Below are 19,945 nucleotides of genomic sequence, written 5' to 3'. Positions count from 1 at the left end.
AGCCAAAAGATAATGCTGAAATTTCTTGACTGCAAACACTGTGGCCAAACCCTCTCTCTCCATTATTGAGTAATTTGTTTCGGTATTACTGAGTTGTTTGCTAGCAAAGCTCAATGGGTAGTCTAGGTTGTATTCACCAGGATGGCACAACACAGCTCCTACAATAAATTTCGAAACGTCAATGTGCACATGGAACGTGAGTGTCCAATATGGGGCTCGTAAAATTGGTGCCATTGTCAGAGACTTTTTTAGTTCCTCATACACGTGTTGGCATTCCTCGGTCCATTCGAATATGATCAACAACTTGTATAGAGGTCTAGAAATCAATGCATAGTTCAACACAAACCGTCGATAATAACTTGTATGGCCTAAGAAGCACTGAACGCCCTTGTAATCAGTTGGGGGTGGAAGATTGACAATGACCCTAATCTTCAAGAAATCTGTGGCAATGCCGTTCTTCGACACCACATGTCCTAGGATGCATCCATGCTTCACCCAAAACTACCACTTCAAGGGGTTCAATGAGAGATGATATAGTCGATACCATTCAAAGACCGGCTCAAAGTCTATCTAAGTGTTCCGTCTAGGTAGAGTGAACACACAAGTCATCCACGAAGACCTCTAACTCTTTCCTAAGCATGCCATTGAATATTGTGCACACCAGTCGTTGGAAGGTGGCTAGCATGTTAGTCAACCCAAAAGGCACAACTATCTAGGCCAAGACATCCCATTCAGTAGTAGTGAATGCCATTTTATGCCTATCATTAGGATGCACTTGCACCTAATTGTATCTAGAGAAGCCATCTAGAAAATTGTAGGCCGCATTCAATGGTGAATGAGATTTTATGCCTATCGTTAGGATGCACTTGCACCTAATTGTATCCAGAGAAGCTGTCTAGAAAACTGTAGGCCTCATTGCCAGTCACTCTCTCAAGCATGTGCTTGATGTACTGCAATGGATAGTTATCTCTCTGCATAGCCACATTTACCTTCTTGTAATTGATGCACACTCTAATCTTTCCATTCTTATTCAATACGATGACTATGGGTGAAACCCAGTCTGTATGCTCAATTTCGTAGATGAATCCTACTCTCGTTAGCTTGTCAATTTCTTCCTTGATGGCGTGGGTGTGCTTTGGATTCATGGGATACGATCGGTGTTGCGTTTGGTGTCATGGGTATGTTGTGAGTCACTACACTCGGGTCTACCCCTTTGAGCTCCTCTAGGGACCAAGCATAGACATCTATATGTGAGAGATACAGGATCTAGAGCATGGCAGTGAGTTATGGTGGATGGAATGAGAAGTGTGGACTCATGATGGAGAAGACAAAGACACTGTTTGTTACACAAGTGAATTAGGTTCCAAGATTGAGACTTGGACTCGTAAACACAATCTTGTGTATGTGGATAATGACATTGACACTTCACTGAAAAGAAAAGAGTACAATCATTGCATTAAGAAAAGGAAGCAAGTACAATGCTTTATAGGAAAGTAGGAAACTGTAGTAGGCACCACTGTGCATATGGGATAGGTTAGCCTGCATGTCCTTGGCCCTGAAGCTCCATACAAAGAGGCTATTTAGTGAGTGTGATTGCTGAATCTCAACACCCCTCCTCAATCACAACTAGAAAGGCACAAAGTGTGTAGAGGTTGTAATGAGAACCACCTACAAAGTGTGGGCACACCACAAACATGGTAGACACCAGAGGCTGTCGCAGAAAAGGCTAAGTGTGGGCACCAAAACATGATGGACATCCAGAGGCTGTAACAGGGGCCTCACAAAGTGTACAGGGACTGTAATGCCAAGTTACATGAGGAGTTTACAAAGCTTATGGTGGCAGGAAGCATTAGGACAAGGAAATACAAGGCTTTTAAAACAGTCTATCAGAGTTATGAGAGTAGAAGGACTGATGAGTCTTGTCCTTCCGATCCTGGTGGTCTTCATCTTCATCTTCTTCTTCCTTTGCTCCATTTTCTTCTTCTTCTTTGACTGCGACTAAATAGGCCTTTTGGGATCTCTTTCTTGCGTGGCAGAACTTCTCGGTGTGTCCGGTCCTTTTGCAAAAGTCACAGAAGAGCTGATCCTTCTTGCCTTTGTACCTGTTGCCAACATATAATGCATGCTCATCTCTAGAGGTACTTGGTTCTTCCTTAGTTTTTAGCTTCTTTTCCTCTTCTAACAGTGATGCCTGGATATCAACAAGTTCAGGATTTGGTATGTTGATTAAAGTTGTTGATACATTATTATATTCAGGAAGAAAACTCTTAAGTAGAACACCGATGCAAACATCTTCGTCTATTTTAATGTTGATTCCTGCAAGTTGGGTTAGGAGTCCTTCCATGTAATTTAGATGTGTGGCAAGTGATGTGCTAGACTTCATTTCAAGCCTGAAGAACTCAATCATGAGACCATACTTTGATGATTTAGATTGTGCACCGAACAAGGTGTCAAGTCTCTTCCATGTATCCTGTGAGGTCTCACAGTTATCCACATGGTGGATATAACTGTCGTCTAGCTCTAGTTTGATAATGGCCTAGGCTCTGTCATCATTCTTTTGGCAAGTAGTTGCAAGGTCCGCATCCCGAGGTTTCTTCTCTTTGCCATTTGTGATGGCCCAGAGACCCTTTTTCATCAAGATGAGCTTGATGCCGGTTTTCCAGGTGTGAAACCCGACTCCTTTGAATCGAGCATTTGGAGAGTCTTTTCCCATGTTGAGGTTGCAAGATCAGTAGCAAATCAGTTTCCAAAATTCTCAGTTTGCAGCAAAGTTGGTTGTGTCACAAGACACAAGTGCTAAGAGCACTAGATGAGTGTCACTGGACACTATGTTTGTATCTTCTTCCTTGAGTCTTCAAATCTTCAATGGTTCTTCAAATGCTTCACAGATCTCCCCTCCTTGATTTGATGCTTGTCTTGTTGAGAAATTTAGTAGCTTAGTGAGATCTCCCCTCCTGGATTTAAGTGGTAGGAGAGAGAAGGTGAAGTGAGAGAGGAGCTTGAGCTCAAAAAGCTATGGTGGTCTTTTTTAGGGTTTCTGCACGATTGGTTTTTTGAGGATTCCAGCTCATAGCCTGAACCATATGCCTCAAGATTCAAGCTAAAGATAGCCTAAGTGATAGGTTCAAAAGCCCTAAAGACCCAGGACGGATCGCGCTGCACAGATGGACATCGGGCTATACAAAAGAAGGCGTCGTTTTCTGGACTGCGACTAACGAATCACGCAATGCTAGATCTGTAGGTCACCAATGTTGGTGTTTGAAGTGACAGGATGCAGCGCCCTGAGTCAAGGATCATTTGTCCACAAGAAAGCAAGTGAAGATATGCCCTATAAGTGGAGATCCAGCTCCTCCAATAAAGGTAGGTTGCAGGTTGGCTATGGCTGCCAAGGGGTAAAGAGTGAAAATGGAGTTGGAGATGAAGTCAAACACTTGAGCTGAGCTGGATAGAGATTATGAGAGACTGAGAGAGTAGAGAGAGGACCTGAAACATACTAAGCCATGCTCAACTGCGCTCTGATACCATGTGAGAGATACAGGATCCAGAGCATGGCAGTGAGTTATGGTGGATGGAATGAGAAGTGTGGACTCATGATGGAGAAGACAAAGACACTGTTTGTTACACAAGTGAATTAGGTTCCAAGATTGAGACTTGGACTCATAATTACAATCTTGTGTATGTGGACAATGACATTGACACTTCACTAAAAAGAAAAGAGTACAATCATTGCATTAAGAAAATGAAGCAAGTACAATGCTTTATAGGAAAGTAGGAAACTGCAGTAGGCACTACTATGCATATGGGATAGGTTAGCCTGCATGTCCTTGGCCCTGAAGCTCCATACAAAGAGGCTGTTTAGTGAGTGTGATTGCTGAATATCAACACTATATACTCTCATAAGAGAGTAGTGAGACTTGCTTCCTCTTCCTCAATCAAGTCATTGGCTATAAAGACAGGTTGGGGTGTCCCTCCTTCTCTGGCTAAATTGACCTCCTTGACCTTGGCAGGTCCTTCCATTGGTTCACTTGCTTGCCCATGTTGTTTGGCTCCTAACAAGATCACTACCCTATCTCATTTTTTTAATTTTGTGAATCGCTTTGGTAGGTCTTGCGGTTTCCACTGCTCTTCTGCTTGTGTGTCCTTAGGCAACTTCCATCGTTCCTCCCTTAATTGTCGATGCCTTAAGTGGATGGGTAGGTCTCCCTTGGTATGTCTAATCTTAGGAGGTTAAGGTATCTCAGGATCACTCTCTGAATTGACTTTCGCCTCAAAATCAAACTCCCCGTCTTCACTAGAAGAGGGACTCTCTCTTGGGTCGTAGCTCGGAAGGTGAGTCCGTTCTTAGCAATGACGTGCCGCTTGTTTGGGTTAGGCTTGCCTGCTCATAGTCGATTGTGCCTATGTGCTCCAACCAGGTTCGGTCACAGTCCATGCACATGACTCCTCTCCCTTCCCTAAAGGCATTCTGCTTGCGTGGTATGGAGTCAACTCGTATTTGTTTGATTACACATCCCCTATTGTCATATTCTATAGTGTCTATTTCCCCTTCATTCTCATCACTTAAGGGGCAACAATCATCATATTCATCGTTCGAGCAGTCTTTGTCCAATTTCTCTCCATTTTCCAAGTCCTTATATGTCACTTTTGGTTGGTTGGGGACTAAAGCCCAATTGTACCTCGAGTTTAAATCGTGCACCTTAGACCATTGCCATTTAGACTCATCCAAGAGACCTTGGAGTGGCTTGAGATTCGTTGTTGGATTGCTCTCGTCTATTGTTAGAGACTTGGAATGTAACAAGGTTGAGTCTTCCATGTAGGCTTCAAGCCATCATGCAGACCGGTACTGAGGGTGTGTCCTCGGGCTTTCCAATCATCTTGATGGCTTGTTCGTACTCCTCATTGTCCGAGAACAATAGGTTGATGGCAAGAACATGCATCTAGTCTCACTTGTCTCCTCAAGCACGGGATATACTTGCTTAAGGCCCCATAGGATTTCCTAATCTTCCCGTTACCCTTTAGCATGGTGGAGATGGCATCTAGGTCAACCGGCATAGTCTTCCAGGTGTCCATCTCTACTATTACAGCCTTCGTTCAATTGCCTTTAAAGATGAGACCATTGCCCCATTCATCTATGACTCTCGCGTTGTGCATCTAGGACCAGTGGCCTAGCAAGATGTTGTAGCCCACTCCATTCATGACTGTAAAGTCAACAAAGAGTTGGACTCATGTGATCTTTACTAGCCAATTTTTTAACAAGTTGAATGGTTTTACCTTCATTCCATTAGCGAGTGTGGCATTGAACCTAGCAACCTCGACGGATGGATTACCCCAAGTTTGGAGCACTGCATGGCTTAGCACACTAACACCCGCTCTTGTGTCCATGATTCCCTTTCTTGTGACATCTCAAAGAGCTAAAACAGGTAGGACTGCATGTATCTCTATGCCTTCCCAAAAGGCATTCACGTGCAAGGACAGGTATGGAGTGGAGCATTAGGCTAGGTATTTGTGTTTCTGCTTCGTGCTCGTGCAAGTTTGTGACAACTTGTTCATTTGATTCTTCAACCCACTGTTTTAGCTCTTGCCATAGCATTAGATGCTGCCTAAGTAAGTCTTCTAAGCTTAGAGTCACAGGGGTTGTCACCAATGTATTAAGAAGGTTGCAGCTGCTTGCCTCTCTCCTAACCCCACGGTATCTGGCCAATGGCCTTGACTAATTTGCTAGCCTATAGCATTTAGACTTTGACTATGTGGCACTGGTTGTGGTGCAGTCGCATCTCTCGAATTTAGTCATGGGAGGACTGGTGTGCTTATGCTTGAGAGATCATTGATCTCATCTTCCAATATGGGCTCAACGTCTTTGAGGTGCTCTTAGCCTTCTTTCACCCACTCCTTCACCTTCTAGATGGCTTCGAGCTAGTGCTTTGGGTTGGGACACTGCTCGACCCTAGCACTTCCCATTGCAGCCATCTTTGGAGTTGACGTTTCTGCCTCTGCGTCAGTGACCTTCTGTCCAATAGGCAGAGTTGTGGCACTTTCAGTTTTGAGTGTAACCTTAGCATCTGGTCTTTTCTTCCTCCATCTCCAATTCTTTTGTTCGATTGAGGTTGCGTCAAGGTTGCTAGGCCCTAGCAATGATATGCCGGCCTACTTTGTTTACACGCGGTGGTCATGACATGTAATGGGATAAGTGTGGCCTCCCCATCGAGCGTCTCGACACCGAACAACCCCAATGGAACCGATTTCTCGTTTGTTGAGCTAGAGGATGGTTTATGTCTAGGGAAATTGACAAAGAGATGAGTGATGCCACACTCAACACATCTTTGGTTAGCCTTGTCTCTATTAACTTCCTCCCTCTCAGGGTAGTGTGAAGAAATGTGTCATGGGTGACCATAAGTCCAACACACAATTGACTCATGTGTCTGCCCTCCTAGGCCTTTGCCTCTCCCTTTACCTAACGTTATCATTGGTACTGGTCAATAGTCCATAAGGACTACATTTCCTTCTTCATCATATGATACATAATGGTTTACATAAGGATCATCGTCGTTTGGCTCCTCCACGTAGTGGACTGGAGTATCACTCGGTGGATGGGTTATGTAGGGTCCAAGTGGTCTAGGGATACCTGTAGGGTTTATCTCCATCCTAGGGATGATCGGCTTAGCGTCATTAGGTACCGAGAGGGCCAATGGGGCTCCCCTTCCAAAGAAGTTTGGTGGCCTATTCGCAAGGTAAGGTTGACTGTAAGGCTGCAAGTATGGGAGTCTCTGAGGTAGTCTCAACAATGCATGGCATCATGGCCGAACCTACCATAACTAGCGCAAGGTCATGACCTAGGGTCCTGACACTCAAATGGCAGATAGTTTTCACCACAATACACACATTGGACGTGCAGTCGCATTGGTCGTCTCATCATCTCTTGCAAATTGGCTATGTCCATCTTAATCTCTGCTAGCTCTTGTCCTGAATTAATGCTCTTCCCTTTTTCTTAAGTGCTTGGGCCTAGTCTCTCGGTCGACGTTGAGGCCCTCTCAAAATTCGTGGCATTGGACTCTTCTCGAGTTGAGCCCCTAGAGCTTCTCTCCTTGAGTTGGTCATCCACTCTAATAGCTTCTTTAAAGATCCTTATCAGTGCGTCTCACTGCATGCACGAGTTGCTGACCAAGGCTTTGTAGAGCTCTTCATTTCGTATTCCGTTAATGAATACCGTGGTGGACACTGCTCTTTCGGTTGGTCTCTTGCCCATGGGGATTCTCTTAAAGGGGCTCCTCACATGGGTCATGTAATCTCAAATGTCCTCTTTCTCTCTCTGCTTAACATTCATAAGTCACACTAGCAAGTTATCGAAGTATCCATGTTTGAAAAATCTCTTAATGAATAGATTTTTCAGGCCATTGAAATTGGATGCTCTGCAGCATCTAGACTCATGTACCAAGTTGGGCCCTTATCACCCAAGCACAAACCAAAAGCTTGTGAGCACTGAGTGGGATTAGTGAGGTCGTTGGCCTCGCAAACTTGCTCAAACTATTCCACAAAGTTGTACGGGTTGTCGTTCACTTAGTATTTGTCCAACTACTTTGCTACCACGGAAATTTTTCATTGGCTCTTAGAGCCTGGGTTGACTCCTAACCTTGCCAGTAGTGATATTGCTAATGCTGTGGTGCTCTGCTCTACTGCCGTGTTATCTAGCAACCACTTCATCAAAAGCTCGCTTAGTGTAAGGTCTCCTTCTAGGCTCTCTCACTCTCTATCTAATTTCTTCCTGCTAGGGTTAGCACTCTCAAGATCTCTCGTATTTCCATGCTTTGGCATAAGATCCTAGTTGTACGTGACTATGCCTTGTAGAGCCTTACGTGCTAGCTCCCTCTCCTCCTCAAGGTATGCTATGATGTCCTCCGCAAGTTTTCCGTGGTGTTCCAATCGGGTTTGAGTGTCATATTTACTCACCATTTTCTAGATTGCCTCAGGAAAGTCTCCTAGGTCAAGTTCTTTGTTGCTTCTACGGCCCAAGCTACCCTCTTCCATGCCTAAGAGTTCTTGTTTTGCCAAGTTATTGATTAGGTTGATGAGGTCAGGTAGGTCTACCTCCTCGCCGATGGTGTCGGTCCTTGCTACGTTAGGCTTTCTAGTCGTGTTCTTAGCTTGGTCCTACCTTTGGGGATTCGATCACCCGTCTATGTCTTGGGGTCTTCTCTTATTGGTGGGTTCCTTCAAGTTTTTACGTTTGAGTGAGTTCCTTGTTAATTACAAACTGTCCTCAACTTGCCCTCACTCTGTGTGTGTGTGTGTGCATGCTCTTTTCTGTGTACTATACTATGCACAATCAGGCTTTTAGCTTTTTGTAAGCGTGTTTCGAGTGTAGGAAATCAGAGTCAGTGAGAAAACAGAGTGTACAAGTGGCTCTTACACTCTAGTTTAAGGGTTTAGCCTGATAGGCTTGTATGTTCAGTTTTTGGCTCTGTCCTCACCGGTTTATAGGGTTTTCTGCTGCGCCTTCCACTCAGTCAAGATTCGTTTGGGGGTCTGCAACTCCGCTTGATGTCGCTAATGGACTGGATCGTTAGATGGTCGACTAATGTCGCCTTTACATCTGCATTTCACTGGTTTCTCTATTCCTTGCATCATAAACGTATTTCAAGTGTTTATGTGGCCTTCGAAGGTTCGCATGGCAAGTGTCTAGGTGGGTCTAGTCCAAATTTTAAAAATTTTGGAAAAAATAGATTCGGTCCAATAGGTTCGAAATGTAGGGGTAGAGTGACTACTCGAACAGGCTGAGCAGTCAAGGGTGAGTGAAATTGGGCCGAATGGCATGAGGTACGAGTGGGCCAAGGCCAAATATGGGGTTTGGATGGGCCGAATGGCCGAGGGCCGAGTATTTAGTCTGGCCAAGTGGATGACTCGGAGGGGCCGAGTCTAGGTGGTTGGGCTAAGTGACTACGTGTCCAAATGTACTAATACAACTCGGACGGGCCAAAAGACCGAGGACAAGTGGGCCAAGGGCCGATTCTAGGACTCAACCCAAGGTCGAGCTGCTCAAATGGGCCGAATGCAGACCATTTTTTTAGAAATGATGAAAAATTCGTCGTGCTGAGTGATTCTGAGCTTCAGACCTGCCAAGCACTTCCAGATCCTATCTATGCATGAAGGAAAAGGTGTGGATATACCTGTAGTGGGCAATTAACTTGTTGGGACAAGATCAACGAATTGGATCCATGTGATGGAGCTCTCTCTCTCTCTCTCTCTCTCTCTCTCTCTCTCTCTCTCTCTCTCTCTCTCTCTTTCACAACTAGGGTTTCAAATGAGCTCTCCCTTGGACTCTTGGCTATTAAACCCCTTCCCATCAAACTTCTTGCCACTCCCACTCCCTCACTCGTCGACCTTAATCCCCTTAAGCACTCTTTTTTCCCATTTGTCTTGATTTGTGCCCTCTTTGGGCCTGTTTTACAGTAGCAAACCCTACCTTTTCCAACCTATCTCTTAACCTTAACCTACTCTAAATGCAATAAGAATCAAAAGCAAGGTACTGAACTGATTTCTCCTACTCTCCTATTCATCCAACCATCAAAAACAACAAAATACTTTCTTGTTGTGAAGATTAAAAACCCCAAACTTCCTACCTATCTCAAGCTCTGGTCCAGGGATGAAACCCTTACTTTGATGCTTGATTTGAAGGGCACAAGCTTGAATCTGTTTGTTCCAGCAATGTTAGGAGATCACGCTCGACCGCCGAGACCCACGGATTGCTTATTGTTTAAGTGTTTCAAGCGAGCATTAATGGCTACCTCTCACATAGTTGATGCAATATCCCTCTCTACGAGTGTAGTGAGCTTACCTTGATGCCTGATTGAATTGCTTCCTCTCTCAAGCACTCCAATAGCTCCACAATTCGTGATGCAAGCTCAAGCATCGTCAAACCTCTTCCTCCAAGCTCCACCCTCCATAGCCACGTGCGAGATGAGAGAAGAGAAGAGAAGAGAAGAAGAAGAGAGGAGATGGTGGAGGGCTTTACCTCCAAGATCCCTCACCCTCACACACTCACCCCCTCACTCACTCATACTCCCTCCCTCAAGCACTCACAAGCAAGTAAGCAAGAGAAGAGAAGGAGAGAAGAAGAAGAGTCCACTTTGCCACACACCAAAGAATGAGCTCTCATTCACTTTTTGAACTTTATATGCATGCCCTAAAATCCCATGGGCACCTATCCCCTTTTTTACATGACCGGCCATTGTAGCAAGGTCCTTTTTCCCATTCCCTTCTACTTGGCCTATTTATTTAGTTTATGCCCGTCTACCCTTTTACAATTTGCACAGCAAGGAGCTTGGCGCTCTTTTACAAAAATTTTGGGGTGCCTTTCACTTAAAATGTGCTTTTTCCTTTAGCTTGATTTTAGAGGCCATCCTTGCGCCCTTGCTTGTTCTCCGTCCTGCTTCTTCCATTGCCTTTGTATTTTACTTCTTTTTCTTCCATCTCAAGCTGGGGTTAACAAAGTGTCACACAAGTTTGCTTTGGTTCAACTTGTCTTGTGTAAATAGTTGCCCGTAATCTATACTAAAAACTTGTTAGGTGACCTTGGAAGTCATTTGGGGACCTTGCTACAAGTCAATCCTTGTGGGAATGGAGTGTAGCTGCCTCTATGAGGGTAAACTCAAGTTACCCTAGGCTACAAATTTCACATATTCCACGGGAGTTCTGGATGGAGCCACTTAGGTATATCTCTTGATGGACAACCAAAATTGTGTCGTTAAGGACTAGATTTGTTAGATAGGCACATAACACTTTTTCATGACTTGAACCATTCAATAGACATTGTAAGATAATGTCTATCATTTATCAAAATGGCAATTGTTATATTTCCTAACTTATAATAAGAAATGTAAAAGTTATAAGTTCAACTTGCATAAGGTTATAAGAGAATCTTGAGACTCTCGATGATAATTTACCTCATCATAAGGCTTATTGTGATTTGCAAAACCATGATGATAACCTCAATTCAATTATAAATCCAAGGGTTTGACTTCTCTCTCATACATTTTGGTTTAGGTGGAGCTAATTCTTGGCACTATGATTAAGCTCTTTGTTGAACATTTGAACCATCTCTAAACTCTCATAGCCAAATATCGTTATTTTTCCTTTTTCCAACAAATCCATGCAAACATAATCGAAATATCATATTTGTATTATGTATGCAAACTAGACTAACACACTTAACCACTATACTTACATGCATAGAAAATTTGCTAGAGTAGCCAAGATTAGCCAACTCATACAACTCCTTAATGCTTTTATTACCATACAAAGGATTAGGTTAAGCACTAGACTCTCAATCTTGGATTGTCGGAAGTACCATCCACATTTTTTCATTATCTAGAAACTACATGGCATACATTTTATCCCAAAAACCTTTATGTAAGGTTTAAATATTAGTCAACAATGACTAACTCACACTTGGAGGCTCCCAGATTGGTCTCAACTTTGGATTGCACACAACTTTTGATGAATTTCTCATCTTGTAGAATCTACCATGATAGTTTATGTTCACTTTGTAGAGATTATGCAAGCTCAAATTGATTTTTTGCATGTACTTGGTTTTTGTGATGACTATTTTATGCTTAAGAGATAGTTGGAATACTTGGGACCTTTTGTAGAAATTTCATAAGTCTTTGGGGAGTGTTAAAATATTATTTTTGCATCAAATTTATGCTAGTTTGATATTTAGATAGCCATTACTTGGCTTTCTGGGCATTCAATTTGCAGTCCATTGGTCTATTTTCAAGTTGTAGTTGGATATACCTTGCTATTTTTTGTGTGCAAACATACTTTTGTCATTATGGCTTCTTCATAAAGTTTAGAGAATGCATTGCTTAATATTGAAAAGCTTGATGGTACACAATTTTCATATTGAAAAGAGCAAATAAAGCCAATCAAATGTAGTGGGATTAAGCCTAAGCACATGGATGCAAATGTATGGGAGGAATTGGACGAGCTAACATGCTTTACTATTATGTTGACACTCTCAAAGTCTATATATTTTAATGTGAAAGGCACGATTGATGCATATAGTGTTTGGATAAATCTTGATGATTTGTATGAAAAAGAAAGTGTAGCCTCACAGGTTTATCAGTTGAAAAAACTCGTTAATATCTGCATGGAGGTGGTGGCTTTGATGTCTAATCACCTTAATAATTTTAACACCATTTTCAAACAACTGTCATCTTAGAATATTGTATGTCAAGATTCAATGACAATTGTGCTTTTGTTAGTCGCTTGCCTGGGAGTTTGGATACTTTCAGGGGAGCTACCATTATTAACTCCACACTTGCAGGTGGTCTCATGAGAACCAATATTGAGAATAGCTTGCTTTTATTGAGGAGGTGAACAAAAGGAACTATGTTAGGTTAAAGAGCTCTAGCGTACTTATGGTAAGAGGAAGGTCAAATGTTAAGGGGATCTCTCATGAGAGAGGTAAACCAAGACCTAAGTCACATAGCAAAAGGATGTGGAATGCTACTTCTGTAACAAGAATTGGTACAAGAAGAAAAATAAGCAAAAAGATAAGAGGGAAAATGAGGACAATAAGAGAAAATCAAGGTAAAATTTGAGGAAATTAATGCATGTGGCAATGATGATGGTCATGTCTTGGTCGTATCTTCTTTTCGTGATGCATTCTTGGTTGCCATGGATAATGGCATATTTCAAAATTGGCTTATTGATTCTGGATCATCATTTCATGTTTTACTCGACATAGGGAGTGGTTCTCTATTTATGATAATGGAAAGAGAGGATGCATATATCTAGGTAATACCTATACATGTAGTATTCTTGGCATTGGGGATATATACTTGTCATTGCTAAATAGTTCTTCTTTTATCTTGCAAAATGTATGTCATGTTCTAGACTTGACAAAGAGTTTGACTAGTTTAGGAAAGTTTGATGATCCTAATTATGGAGTGATCTTTGGTGATCATGTGTGGAAGATTTGCAAGGGATCTCTTGTTGTAGTCAAAGAGTCGAAATATGGTACTTTGTACCCTATGCATGTTTCTAGTGCTAAAGACCATGTTGTAGTTGTCACTCAACAACCATTTGTTTCTTTATGGCATCATCATTTGGGATATATGTCAATCACTTGAATGAAAGCTTTGTGCCATTTGAACTATATTTCTTATTTAAATTTTTATGATATTGGTTTTTGTGAGCATTATCTCTTTGAAAAGCAAACAAAAATGTCATCGAAGAGAATTTGTGGAAGTTGAAAATCAAATATATTGATTTGATTCATAGCAGTTTGTGTGGACCAATGCCCATGGTTTCATTGGGCAGAGCTTTGTACATTGTCACCCTTATAGATGATGTCGTAAGAGAGGCTTGGGCTTATCCTCTTCACAAGAAGAATGGTGTATTGGATGGTATCACAAGTTATTGGCATTTGCAAAGAATAAGCCAGGCATGAAGCATAAGTGCTTGAGAATTGATAATGGTGGAGAATATATCTTACATTTATTTATGAACTTTTATGCAAGTCTTGGTATCAAGAGAGAGTTAACATCTCTTGAAAATACAGCTCAAAATGGTGTGGTTGAGAAGATGAATATGGCCATTCAAGAAAGGGCCCATAGTATTCTCTCTAATGCTAGTCTCACTAATATTTTGGATTGGAGCTATGAATATAGTAGTGCATTTGATCAATTGATCTCCTAGCAAGTCATTGGATGATAAGATGACAAAAGAATTATGGTCTAGTAAGAGACCTAGTTATGATCACTTGCATGTTTTTGGTTGTGAGGCAATTATGTGTATATCTAGAAATAAGCAAAGTAAGTTTGATCCTAAGTCTAAGAAATACATTTTTATTGTCTATGAAGAACCAAGTGAAATGGGCTATCACTTGTGGGATCCTGAATCAAAGAAAGTAGTATGTAGCCATGATGTTATCTTTAATGAGGATAAGATGCATAAGCTACCCATTAAAATGGTTATCTATAGTGGTTATCTATAGAGTAGTGTTTCAAGAGGATGGGTAGCCAACGCATGAGGAATTTGTATGACCTATTCCACATGATATAGGGCTTGGACAACAAGCAAATGCTAAGGTGGGAGTGCCATGCGATGGTGGATAGTCTCATGTTTTACAAGATAGACAGATGGGATTGCCAAATGCTCCTATTGATCTAGTTTTACATAGGTCTATGAGGGTTTTTAGACCACTAGATATATACACTCTATCTCTAGACTATATCATGGTCATTGATTGTTGTAAGCCTTCTTATTATGTAAACATTGTGACTAGGGATGAGATTCATAAGTGGAAGAGGGCTATGTAGTCAAATATTAAATTCTTTAGAAAATAATGCTACTTGCCAGTTAGTGCCTTTACCTAAGGGTAAACATGCATTGCCATGTAAGTAGGTCTACAAATTGAAGGTATCTCCATCTGATGCATTGCTTAAATATAAGGCAAGTTTGGTGGCCAAAGGATTTAAACAAGAGAAGGGATTAAATTTGATGAGATCTTTTCAACAATAGTTAAGATGCTCACCCTTTGCATGGTTCTTACTTTAGTTGCTAGGGAGAATATGGAGTTGGTTCAAATGGATGTAAAGACCACTTTCTTGCATGGGGACTTGCATGATGATATTTACATGCAGTAGCTTGAGGGGTTTGTTATGGAAGGCAAGGAGAAGTTGTTGTGTAAGCTACATAAGAGCCTATATAGTTTGAAACAAGTCCATAGGGAATGGTATCATAAGTTTGATACTTATGCAATCTCAAGGATACACTAGGAGTGAGATTGATTATTGCATATATATGAGAAACACCAGGGATGGTAGCCTTATGATCTTGATTCTATATGTGGATGACATGTTGATTTCTAGGAAGTCTATTATGGGTATGGATGCTTTAAAGAAAAGGTTACATGAATCCTTTGACATGAAGGACTTGGGGAATGTTGGCCACATTCTAGGTATGCATGTTATGAAAGGTCGAGAAAAACATAAACTCTATTTGTCTCAAAAGGAATACATTGGGAAGGTATTGGATCATTTCAATATGGAGAAGGGAAAGTCTATCAATGTTTTATTGCTCCCATTTTTTAAACTTAGCCAAGAGGATCACCCCGAGTCAAATGAGCAAGAGGATGAAATGACCAAGATTCTATATGCATCCTTAGGCTATACCTTGATGTACAACAAGGTTACCACACATCCAAACATTGCCTTTACAGTGGGAGTAGCTAGTAGGTATATGGCAAACTTTGTGAGAAACATTGTGAGGCTGTAAAGAATATCATGAGATACTTGAACGACACTAGGTCTATGTGCATATGCATGGATGATCTATTCTTGGATATGTAGATGCTGGTTTTGTAGGGAGTGTAGACTCTAGGAGGTCGACTATAGGTTTTGTCTTCACTTTCACAAGTGGTACAATCTCTTGATCTCTCCATTGTAGCCATATACAACTTTATCTACCATTGAGGCAAAGTATGTTGCATCCATTGATGTCTACAAGGAGGCTTATATGGCTTATTCTTCTAGTAGGAGACTTGGGCATTATAAGAAAGGTATCTACATTGCATTGTGATAGTTAAAGCGCCATTCAGTCGGCACATAACCCTATCTTTTATGCAAAGACAAAGCAATTGGTTGAAGACAAGTGTATTGAGCTTATCAAGATCCATATAGATGATAACCTTAGAGTTCTTCTCATGAAGAGTTAATCTTCTAAGCACTTTGCACACTGTAGAGTGCTAATGGGCATTGGATACTATCTTCACTTTCTTCTTATACTCCCATAAAGACACATTGGCCTTTAAGTGGGAGATTGTTGGGGTAAAGGCCAATGGCCAATAGCTGGGTGAGCACCCCTTATATATGTACACACGGTAAGAATAAGGGTACCATTCATTTTGTATCCACATAACTCTCTTGTGTCCTTCTCTCTCTCAACCCTCTTGCACTTCATAGCTTCTACCTCACACCCCACCAGCATTGCTTTCCTCTCACTTGGGCCCATAGGTCTCTTTGCGGAGGCTTGACCATAGTAGGAACTTGAGTTGGAAGAGCATGGGCTTGGATGTGAACCCATCACTTGGGGCCATATGTCTCCTTGCGGAGGCTTGACCATAGTAGGAGCTTGAGTTGGAAGAGCATGGGCTTGGATGTGAATCCATCCTTGCACTATGACACCTTGACATATCACAATGCCTGAAATGAAAAATTACTACATGACATAATTTTAGAGGTAGAAGCAGTTAGAGAGAGCTAATCATTGTTCATCAACAATAGTATGAAAATCTTAAAGAAGAAAAAGAAAGGGAGATCTTTTGATTTCGTGATGTAGTCCTTAACTTGATTTTCTCTTTGAACTTTGTTTGAGTCAAAGCTCTCACTTTGTGCTCATTAATATGGACTTCAATATGCTCTACATGACAGTGATTTGGGTTTCATTAATGCTACATTGAAATGCTTGGGATTTGGTTTAGGTATTATCAAGATGGTTAGTACTTTGTTTCAAATGCCTTGGATATGGCAATGGCATTATATCCAAATCGTTCAATTTCAAGTGTTTTATTAAATAGGGATGTCATTTAGCTCCTCTTCCTTTTACTAGTATTACTAGTCCTATTCTTAGCAAGCTTGATAGGAAGATATAAGGATGATCAATAAAGGGTCTTTTGATTCCTACATATAACACTTTGTGGCCTAATTCTTTGATGATGACAACTTGAATATACTTGTAATTGAAAAAGGTTCAAAGCATTCCCTTCTCAAGCTGTATGATCCATTTGCTTTAGCTTTTGGCCTCAATGATTAGTCAAGTTGAGACTAAAATGTTGTGTTAGGTTTTGGTAAGCTTGGAGATTGGTTAATGCATATGGCTTCAAACATGGAGAAATCTTTAGATACCATGATTGTCACTTAGAGGTTAAAGGGTGTAGAGAGGATGATGATATAAAGGGAAAAGGTGGTAGTCATGCAATGAAGAAATAGGGTGATGCACATTATGTTGCTTATATATCTAATAACCTAACTTCACAAGGGAAAAAGAAAACACATTGTATGCTATAATTTTCATTGATTGGCTTGCTATCAACCTCAAATGTGCATACTTGTTATGCATTTTAGTGAAACAGTGCCAATGGCAAGTTTGTTTGGATATTGTTTAGTTAAAAAAAGAAGTGGTTCTCACTACAATTGTTCCTCTATCATGACCTTGAAATAATTTAGGTTGAAGCCATAGTCAAATGACTAGAATGTTGAGGTCCCCTCTTACATTTCCTAGTGAACTAGTAATACTCAAGGCTAGCTTGCTTACTTCATGAACTTTGTAGCTACCATCTTTAATTTGGGTGAATTGGCTTCATCTCATCGGAGAAAAGTCTCAAAGATTTATTGTGGGGCTTTACATAGAAAAAACTATTTCATTCAACCTCGTGGGATCTTATTAACAACTAGTTTATAAAAAGGTGGATTGAGATATAGAAGCTTAAGGGACAAGGCCATGTAACTTTGCTTCTAATTTGTTGAAAGGCTTTATCAACCTCCTCCTTTGGTAGCCTTGCAGTAGTAATGGATCTCTAATCTTGCTCTTCCTAGAAGGGTGTGGACTAATCTTTGATGGGGGGATGCATGTCTTTTCTTCACCTACAAGAAAAGTACTATGGAAGTATTATGAAAAGTATTGTGGAAGTGTAAGAAGAAGAGAAACTTCTATAAAGCTTTTGATGGCCATCTACATAGATGTGGATTTGGTGGAGGTCTTTCTTGAAGGAGAGGTAAGGAAGTGTGGAGAGATACTCCCTTATACATATTCAGATTGGTTATTTGAAAGATTGCAATGACTAAGTTTTTCCCACCAAGAATAGAGTAGGGAAGAGAAGGCTTACTTCTCCTTTAAGTCTTGTTTGCTAAGTGGAGATGAGACCATCATTCATGCATTTTAGGAATGCTATGAGGTTAAGTGAGTGTGGACAATGACGAGTAAATGGATGAAGGATGTAGAAGGTAAATATGAAGTTTGCTCTTTTTGGTGATTGTTGATCCCACATGAATGGAGAGATTCTCAAGTTGTGGAGTGCGATTAGGGTTGTTCTTATCAAATATATTTGGAACTTTAGGAAGTTTTAAGAATATTCCAAGATGTGCTAGATGTATGGACAATATCTCCAAGCTCAAAGACTATTTATGCTTATTATATGTTCCGAGATGCGTTCGACATATGGACAATAGGTCCAAGCTCAAAGACAATATGCTTTATTATATCTACCAAAGGCCTAACGAAGACATTCTGAGTGTACAAACTTGTATAGACGCAATCAGTCGGGATCCGGGACCATTCGTTTAGAATGCATGTTGCATTCGTCGCAGAGATGTGCCCTGCCGGGCAATGCTGAATTACCTGCGTGGTCTGAGGAGCAAATGTGCGTGCGCAGAAGCTGTTTTGGAGCAGGCAAGTTTGTCGCATGTCAACACTGTTAAGGAGAGGTAATGTTGCTCTTAAGCTTTCTGAATGGACTCAGATCCTGCCTCCAAATGTTTAGCACATGCGCACACGCTCCCTGAGAGAGAGAGAGAGAGAGAGAGAGAGAGAGAGTGTGTGTGTGTGTAACATGTGCTACATGCTTAGCAACCCTTCTAGTACCTTATGTTAAGGGAGCATCCATAGCCGTCTATGGACTGTTTTAGTTGCATTTACAGCTGTAGTGCATCTTCCACTGCATGCGGCAAACCAAGATCAAAATCTTGTCGTTCGGGAGCATGTGGTGTAGGAACAGCTTGCTGTAATATGTTTGTCTGGTCATTTACAGCAGGCATAGACTCCAAAGAAAGTAGCAAAAGGCCCTAGAAAAGATCACCAATGTCATGGGCGGCTGGCATGTCAAATAGATCATGTGAAACTGCAGCATTTTTGGCAAATATAACATCCTGACTGACTAAAACTTTTTCATATGTGGAACATACAAGAGATAGCCCTTGGTCTCCGAATTGTAGCTAATAAATATGCATTTTATAACCTTGCCATTGAGCTTTCCATGAAGCTTTTTCGGAACATGTGCATAGGCTATGCATACAAACACTTGAAAGCTATCAACTTTAGGTTTCTTGCCATGCCAAGCTTCAAACAGTGTGATCCTCTTTAGTGCCTTAGTGGATGCACGATTTAATGCACGATTCACACATTGAAGGTCTTCTAGCGCCCTTTGCTTTTCAACATACAACAAGTATTCGATTTTTCCTTTTAGCAACACCATTTTGCCAAGGTGTCATTCTTACAATGGCTTGATGCATAATGCCATTGTCAAGCAAATATGTCTCAAAAGTATGAGTTATGTACTTCCCCCTTCTATCAATGCGAGGTGGCCGCACTTTCAAGCCAATTTCAATCTCAAGTTTTGCAAAAAGATGTTTACAATGCATAAACATATGAGATTTATTAGCTACAATTCGGAGACCCATGTATACCAAGAGTAATAATTAATAAACGTGACAAAATAAATATGCTTTGTAAATATGCATTGTAGCTAATAAATATGCATAATAAATATGAGATTTACAAGATGTTTACACCCATGTATATCAAGAGTAATAATTAATAAATGTGAAAATAAAGATGATCCTCAAGTGCACGTATCCTCATTAGACCACAAACATCTGAGTGAATAAGTTGTATTTTTCGGACAGTATGCATTGCATTATTCATCTTGAAAGCAAATTTGTGTATTTTTTCCAAAATACATCCCTCACATTTATGGGGAGATGGATCTCCACTGGAGGCAATATATCTACTATCTAACGTCGCTGAAGGGTCATCAGACTACCAAAACTCATATATCCATAGTGGGCATGCCATAAGTCCACATTCTGCATTGCGGGCGAAAGAGTACTAATTGCCAAAGTATCATGAGACCATATGTCATACATATTCAACAAAAAGAGACCCTTAGAGA

The 19,945-nt window shown here is 41.0% G+C and overlaps 1 protein-coding gene across 4 annotated transcripts in view; it reads left to right on the top strand.

The window, feature by feature from the left end:
• The first annotated feature begins 18,205 nt into the window (after nucleotides 1-18,205).
• Nucleotides 18,206-19,945, top strand: part of LOC148014131 (uncharacterized) — a 28,468-nt gene continuing 26,728 nt past the window's right edge. For 2 of the 4 annotated variants that reach the window (XM_087666427.1, XM_087666426.1), the window contains exon 1: nucleotides 18,206-18,482. The gene's annotated coding sequence lies outside the window, so the exon portion shown is untranslated. The remainder of the gene's footprint in view (nucleotides 18,483-19,945) is intronic. The other 2 variants (XM_087666428.1, XM_087666425.1) reach the window with 2 other exon arrangements.

This window comes from Lygodium microphyllum, chromosome 25 (assembly GCF_053477565.2).
Source record: "Lygodium microphyllum isolate KBCC chromosome 25, Lygodium_microphyllum_v1.1.10, whole genome shotgun sequence".
Classification (NCBI taxonomy): Eukaryota; Viridiplantae; Streptophyta; class Polypodiopsida; order Schizaeales; family Lygodiaceae; genus Lygodium; species Lygodium microphyllum.
The sequence above is the reverse complement of the archived record's forward strand: the minus strand, read 5'-3'. Positions and strand labels throughout refer to the sequence as shown.